Genomic DNA, 7,444 nt, shown 5'->3' with positions numbered 1-7,444 from the left:
GATAAGGGATTTTAGAAATATTCCTTGAACGCACGTGGTATAGAGGGTTTATACATAGTGACCCCCCCGAGAATTTTCTTCACCTTCATGTGGTAGTCATTGATGCTCATATTTTCTCTCTGCACATTGTGCAACTCCTGCTTAAGCAGCATTTTCTTGGCTTGCGTATTTGTGCTGTACATTTTTGCCAAAGTATCCCATGCCTCCTTTGGCATACTTGCATCCTGAATATGCATAATCATAGAATCTGAAATAGTGATAGACAGCCAGTACATAACTTTTATGGCTCTCTCATGCCATCCTTTAAATGCCTGCATTTCCTGTTGATTGGGAACATTAAGAAGAACTGGTTCTTCTTCATTTCCTGTAATCCCAATAGCATTTTCCCATAAGGAAATTCGTCCTTCTAAACTTCCATGCTTGGAAGTTGTTCTTGTCAAGCTTTTTAGTGACAATCTGTGAAAGAGAATCAGATGCCATTATAAACACTGCAGAATATTTTGTTACTGCAAAAAACATAGCTTTTGCCTCACAAGGGCAAATCTGCAAAACTGATGAAAGTGGTATTTGGCCACACAGTCACTTCCTAGTGACGATTTTGCATCAACACGCAATAAGGATGATTTTGTAACTCCCAGTATCTCTGTGCACAGGCATATGATGCAATTTCTATGGCAACTTTTCACCAACCTGCAAAGCAATGGTCGCACAGCAAAAATAGGGCCTTTTTCTCAGTGCTTGCGGAGAACTTTCGCCTCTAAAATGGGCCCCGAACTGGCCTCGAATTAGAAAAATAAAGTCACAAAGGCTTTGCCCTTGCACACAGCATATATTGCCCTCTTGCCACACCGCGAAGGGCGTCTCAATCTTAGACAATGCACTCTTGCACTTTCCGGTTGTGCTACCTGTAGAGATTTGCTCCCAAACTCGAAAAAGGAAAGCAACATTGGTCCATTTACTAGGACACCGCGAACTTGGTTTGCTTTCTTAAGCTCCTTACCACGAACCAAGCTCTGATACCATGTGAAGATAGTGGGAGAGAAGGAAGGAGTCTCACTTGTGGCTTTCTCACATACACAATGGGGGAATACACACAAAGGTGGAGGCTGAAAATAGTTTTCTTCTTCTTAGTTGTGTAAGCCAAAAGAAATCTAGTACAAAGAAATAGAAGAACCCTATATGTGGGTCTCAAACCAAACTCAGCTAACTAAGGTGGCATACTAACTGAGCTACGAACTAGAGTACATAAGGATAGCTGTCATCCAGCTATTATTCATGGGCGGTGTACCGCATCTGCAGCTAACAAGCCGGTGACATAAATGCACAACGGTCACCCTGGCATATCATGAGTGGAGCTTGATATCTCATCATCTCAAGACTCTTTGGCTGCATCCAGTGAGACTATTTTGGATTTGCCATAAACTATGCTAGTGAGCTTATTGCATAATAAATATCTAGCCATGTGATTGTCAGATATATAAGAGATCCGATGAGCTGCCTGTAGTATATGTCATTGACTGTAGGCTTTTCTGAATCTTTAGTAAGTTTCAAACTCTATTCCATGGGAGTGGCTGCAATCTTGCAATCTGCCATATGAAACTTCTTCAGGACACTGTTAACATACTTGAGCTAACTCATGAATGTGCTATCTGCATCTCTCCAAAACTCAATTCCAAGACAATAGTGCATAAGTCCAAGATCTTTCATGTCGAACTCTATAGATAAGTCTTGTTTCAATTTTTTGATGAAGCTATCCTTGCTTCTTGTCACAATCAGATCATCTACGTACAAAAGTGCAATAGTAATGTCTTCCCCTTAAACTTTGTAGTAGAGAGTATGATCTGCATTGGATTTCATGTATCCTAGATTAGCAAAATACTTGTCAATTCTGTTGTACCAACTTCTGGGTGCTTGCTTTAAGCCATAGAGACTCTTCTTGAGATGGCAAACCTTATTCTCCTTTCCTGGTTCACAACATAACGTGCTAGTTGTTGCATGTAGATTTCCTCATCTAGATAACCATTGAGAAATGCATTCTTGACATCGAGCTGATACACATTCCATTTGCTAAGTGTCGCTAGTGATATCAAGAACTGTATGGAATCCATGTTTACTACTGGAGCATAAGTCTCATCATAGTCCTGACCATATTGCTGTGCAAATCCTTTTGCAACTAGTCTGGCTTTGTATCTCTGAATATTTCCATTTGGATTGTACTTCACTTTGTATACCCATTTGTTTGCTATGGCCTTCTTTCCTGGTGGAAGGTCCCATAATTCCCAAGTTTTATTCTTATATAAAGCATCCATTTCTTCATTCATAGTAGTTCGCCATTATGGCTTGTCTACTGCATCTTCGAAGTACACTGGCTCTTCTGTAGCCATGATGGTAGCCATAAGAGCATAGTTGGTGGTTTCCACCTGAATTGCTTTACCTTTCTGAGCATATGTCAATCTAGCTGGTGGTCTACTTTCCCTAGTAGACCATCTGAGCTACTATGGCTTTGCTTGGGGTGTTGCTGGCAATTCTTGCTCTTCTTCATCAACCTGTTCTGTAGATGACTGTGAAGTCGATGCTTCTATCTCCTGTGTAGGTGAAGTTTTCCATTCTGATTTCTCATCAAAGATTACATCTCTGGAGATAATGACCTTGCAGTTGATGGGATTATACAATTTATATGCTTTGCTTTCTTCACTGTAGCCAACCATGATGCATTTGCATGCAGCCAATTTCCTGCAATGATCATCATGTATGTGGGCATATGCTATGCAACCAAATATGCGGAGATGCCCAATGTGTGGCTTGTGTCCAATGAATGCTTCATAAGCAGTCATACCCTGTATCGGTTCGATAGGAAGCTGATTAAGCAAGTAGTTTGCTGTAGCTATTGCTTCTACCCAATAATGATTTGGAAGATGCTTTTCACTAAGCATTGCTCTAGCACTATCTACTAAAGTCCCATTCTTCCTTTCAGCTCTAGCATTTTGCTGAGGAGTATCTGCACTTGTGAATTGTCTTCGAATGCCATGATTTCTGCAAAAGTTCATGAATGTTGAAGACATGTATTCACCTCCTCTTTCTAATCTCATAACCTTGATCTTTCTGCCTGTTTGGTTTTCTACCATGGCTTTGAATTCTTGAAATATGAAAAACACTTCAAATTTCTTTTTCAAAAAGTAGACCCAACAATATCTACTGTAGTCGTCGATAAAAGTCAAGTAGTAAAGTGAACCATTGATGCTGCAGGTCTGGGCATAACCCCATACATCTGTACGTATCAAATCAAGAATATCTCATGCACGAGAGGTACTTCTAACAAAGTTGGTTCACTTTTGTTTGTCAAAGCAACATGCTTCGCAAACCTTTCCAAGAAACTGTAGCTTTGGAATCCCAATTGCCATATTCTGATTCCTGAGATCTAACAAGTACTTGAAGTTGACATGACCATATCTCTTGTGCCATTTTGCAGATAGTGGCATCTATTGCAGTTGAGCTAACATGGCATTCTTATCTGGTACTGTAGCTAGCATTCTGTATAAGTGTCCTTCCTTGACACCTTTTGCTACTAGCTGACATCTTTTGGATTTGTCTTTGATAATGCATTCATCATCGTTGAAGATGACTAGATAATTGTGTTCCGTCATTTGACCTACTGACAAAAGGTTCTTGCTGAGCTTCGGAACATAGAGCACATATTTCATCAATCCTTTCGTACCAGTGAAATTGTTCATAGGGATGATAACACCTGTCCCTTGAACTGGATTCGGTGTATTGTCTGTTGTGTAGATGACATTCTTCTGTCCTTCTAATGGCTTCATTTTTTTGAACCATTCCTGATGATTTGTCATATGAGATGATGCACCGATGTCGATATACCAAGGATCCTGTTCCACTTGGTTGACTTGATAGCTGAAATTCTCTTTGGGATTGAAATCAGGGTCTGGATACACTGTATCAGTTTGATGCATTTCCTCGCTTGAAAGAAACATATTTCCATGTTCATTTGCAAAATGACGGTGACTAGAATGTCCACCACGATGATTTCCTCTACCTCAAAAATTCCCTCAATTTCTGCTGGATTGACCGCCTTGGTCATATTGCTTCTTGCAGCAATCTCTTTCATAGTGTCCAAACTTGTGGCAGTAGTTGCACTGAATTTTGACACATTGGTGGATGCATTCTCTCATCCTTGAAATCTTCCTCGGTTGGAATTATTTCCTCTTTTCTGTTTCTGATGTTGCTGAGGATGATGGTGGTGCTGATGCTGACTTTGATTTTGTTGGTGATGACCACTTTTCTGATATGATCTACCTCTACCTCTGCCTCTGCCTCTACTTCTGTCTGAAGCTATGAATGTCTGATCATTAGAATGACCTTTATGTGCTTGGATGGCCTGAGTTCTGAGTTCTTCACCAAGTAGGACTAACTGAAGTTCTTCCAGTGTCGGAATTTGGCATTAGATGGCAATACTCTAGACTAGATTCTTGTATCCCTCTCCTAGTCCATTCAGGATTACTTGAACCATTTCTGCGAGGTCCATAGTCTCTCCTATTGTTACAAGTTGATTGTTGTAGTCTTTTATGCGGAGTACATAAGCATGACCGGTTTCACTGCTAGTGTGGAAAATCTGGTTGATTTGGTTTCTCAGGGTGAGAATTCTAGATGTGTTCTTGGACTTGTAGAGTGCTGCAAACATATCCCATGCTTCTTTCGATGTCTTGACTGTGTTGAGCTGTCCTAGCATGACATCTTGCACATTCTGCTTGATCAGGTGATAGGAATACTTGTCTTTCTTATCCCATTCTGCCTGAGCTCGGGCAATGGTAGGATCTGCTACTGGTGCGAAAATTGTTTGTGTAGATGTATCTCATTGTAGATCCCATTGCTGGTACTGTGACAACAGATGGAGTAGAGCTACTTGTGGCTAGATCGTCCAATGGTCTAGGTGTAGACCCATCGACATACTCCCATTTGTCCTGAAGTACAAGAATGGTCTCCATTCGGTATTTCCATGTACCATAATTGAAGTTTTCTAACTTAGCAGATGCCTCCAAATTAAGGTTGCTAGTCGACATGGTGCAAGAAATGTACTCAAAAGTGTCGTGAAAATCTTTGTATGAATCAACTGCAAATACACTGACTATGCCAAGTGAAATATCTGAACCATTGGTGAAGATAGAACTGCAATATATAAAGTCTGATCTGTATTACAAGACTTGTGGCAATGATGCCATGAATAGCCAAGAGGCTTTACAAGGCTGAAATGATGTGCATGATGCCATGAAATAGCCAAATAGGCTTTACAATGGTGGCATGTGTGTGTGAAATAAAATGCTATCTACCCACTGAAACAATCTGCAATGTCTATGTACTCTTTGAAGTCTAGTCATTGAACTAATGAACGTAAGGTTTTAGGTAATGTAATGATGGGAAACCATATGTGAGCGTATGGGCTGACTTCGAGTAGATACTAGTCGAGAATTTCGGGCATGGCTTAGATTGGCAACTTGGAAAAATTCAAAGCGTCCCCTCTATGGCGATCTAGTCTACTCTGATCTAGATCTATACCAAGCGTCGAGCGATGAAAGAACAACAAATAATTCCTTTTCTTTTGTTCTTTTTAAGTGCTGGGTCAAATGCGTCGATGTAGAGGCAAATGTGCATGAAGCAAGTGGTTTTGCCGACGAGGCTCAAATGTGGCTGTAACTTGCATTGAAATGTGTGCATGATGTGACAAGGTGTAGAGCAAAAAAAATCGAGCGACTTTCCTTTTTGGAGTGTCCTCAAATTCTTCCTGGATCAAGAGATACGACCGAGGATATGACTTAATCTAGGTGGAGGGGCAAAAGGAGTGCAAATGGTGCTCAATGATGATGTGTCACTGTGGGTCACATGTAGTGATGATGTGGCACTATGCCTAGCAAGAGGTGTGCCAGTGGAGCCCTGTGCTGAGGTGGTAGGAGTGGTCACATGCAGTGACTGTGGAGCACTATGTGTGCCTGTAGAGGTCCAGTGTGCCACGTGGCACAGATGGTGGCAATTGATGATGTCAGCAAAGGTGACATGGCAATGATGATGTGGCACTGTTGACGTGGATATGATGATGCAGTAGCTGATGTGGCAGGGTAACGTAGCTTGTTGATGTGTTTGTGATGATGTGGCACGATAAGGTTGCTAACGTGGCAGGACGGTAGAGGTGATGATGTGGTAAGATAAGAGAGATTGCCACGTGGCTAAACTTTGACCACCAGCTAAGCCTAGGGTTAGTTGTCAGCTAACCAAGGTAATTGCTTATCTGCCATGTGGTAAATAAGATGAGGTGGTACTCGAGCCACGTGTCTCTAGAAGACACACCGAAATATTTATGATTTCGACGGAATCTAAAAGGATTTTGTTCTTCTCCGTCGTTGGTATTGCATGCTGAATAGAGAGCTAGTGTGGGAGCTCGCTGCTGCTGCGACGAGACTCTAAGAAGGAGTCCCTGGAGTCGTTGGTCATGGATGCTCGAAGACAAGCCGTATGCATTGCACGGAGCCTTCTTTCGAATGTTCACCCATGGAGAGTGGCTCACTGGAGCCTAAGCTGCATGGATGATGGGTCGTGGACTACTTCAGCTCTTGATTAATGGCACTACTCATCATCGGTGGAGCTTGTGGCTGTAGAGGTTGTAGATGGGCTGGCGATGGCTTCTTTGAGGTAAAGCTGTGCCATAAGAGGTGTGTACTAGCGAGGGATGTAGAGCAAGGCTTTGGTGGACGTTGCATAAACAGGAGGGTCGCGGGACTCTTTGGAGATGGATTTGTTGCCTATCGTCAGCTATCGAGAGCGCCTTGGAGGGCTGATGCTCACGTAGGCTATGGAGGTGCTTCCTGAGTGTTTGCCCATTGTCGCTTGAGTAGGAGCCTGGGCTAGAGAGCCGCATGAGCTAAGAGATGGTCATTGTTGCTATGAGCAGCTCTTGGGAGTGTAGTCCATCAGGTGTTGTAGGGTCAAGTATAGATGGAAGAGCCATTGGACATGCCGTTTGTGTTGGAGGTGATGGCCTTCACCCTTGTGCATGTGTAATAGTACATGGAAATACAAAGGAAAGGGGGGGAGCCACCGCAGTGATGACACGTGTACACAAGGGATATTTGCATCCCATAAGTCACTCCTACCTTAAGAAGACCCTTCAATATAAGTGCCTCTTGAGGAGCCCTCCACAGTTTATCCCCTCCCAAGAACTTTTGGGGGGCTGTGGAGCTTTCACATGTGGCTATGGGGCGGGCTTGGGGACCCCGCACCCGACATGTATCCAGGTGACACGCGTCAGCTTCCGCATGCACCAACATTTGGTATCAGAGCCCCAGTTCGGGTGGCAGCAGTTGCGCATCTGAGGCAGGGCGTCGTGTCATTACTCCGGACTTGTGGGATTGTGTGCTTGTGTAGAGTTGTCGTGATCTGC

This window comes from Dipteris shenzhenensis, chromosome 29 (assembly GCF_047967505.1).
Source record: "Dipteris shenzhenensis isolate YYH24624 ecotype China chromosome 29, Dip_SZ_1.0, whole genome shotgun sequence".
NCBI classification, from domain to species: domain Eukaryota; kingdom Viridiplantae; phylum Streptophyta; class Polypodiopsida; order Gleicheniales; family Dipteridaceae; genus Dipteris; species Dipteris shenzhenensis.
Note: the sequence above shows the minus strand (reverse complement) of the source record.